We start from the raw sequence: 279 nt of genomic DNA, 5'->3' as shown, positions 1-279 counted from the left end.
GGTTTCCCATCCCCCAGTTGCCCTCCAGTTGGGTCCCCATCTCCCTGTTGACCTCCCAGTTGGGTTCCCATCACCCAGTTGACCTCCAGTTGGGTTCCATGCCCATTCCCAGTGCTCCCAGTGCTTACCCTCCCTCTTCATGCCGGTGGCCAAGCACTTCTGGTAGCGGCAGAACTGGCAGCGGTTCCTCTGCCTCTTGTCCACCACACACGACCGGTTGTCCCGGCACGAGTAGCTCAGGTCCTTGCGGATGGGGGGCCTGAAGGAGACCTTTTCGCC

General features: G+C 61.3%; 1 pseudogene; it reads right to left on the bottom strand.

The window, feature by feature from the left end:
• Positions 1–128: 128 nt before the first annotated feature.
• Positions 129–279, bottom strand: part of LOC104404240 — a 364-nt pseudogene continuing 213 nt past the window's right edge.

Source organism: Nestor notabilis, unplaced genomic scaffold, assembly GCF_000696875.1.
Source record: "Nestor notabilis isolate BGI_N333 unplaced genomic scaffold, ASM69687v1 scaffold18764, whole genome shotgun sequence".
Lineage (NCBI taxonomy): Eukaryota > Metazoa > Chordata > Aves > Psittaciformes > Psittacidae > Nestor > Nestor notabilis.
The sequence above is the reverse complement of the archived record's forward strand: the minus strand, read 5'-3'. Positions and strand labels throughout refer to the sequence as shown.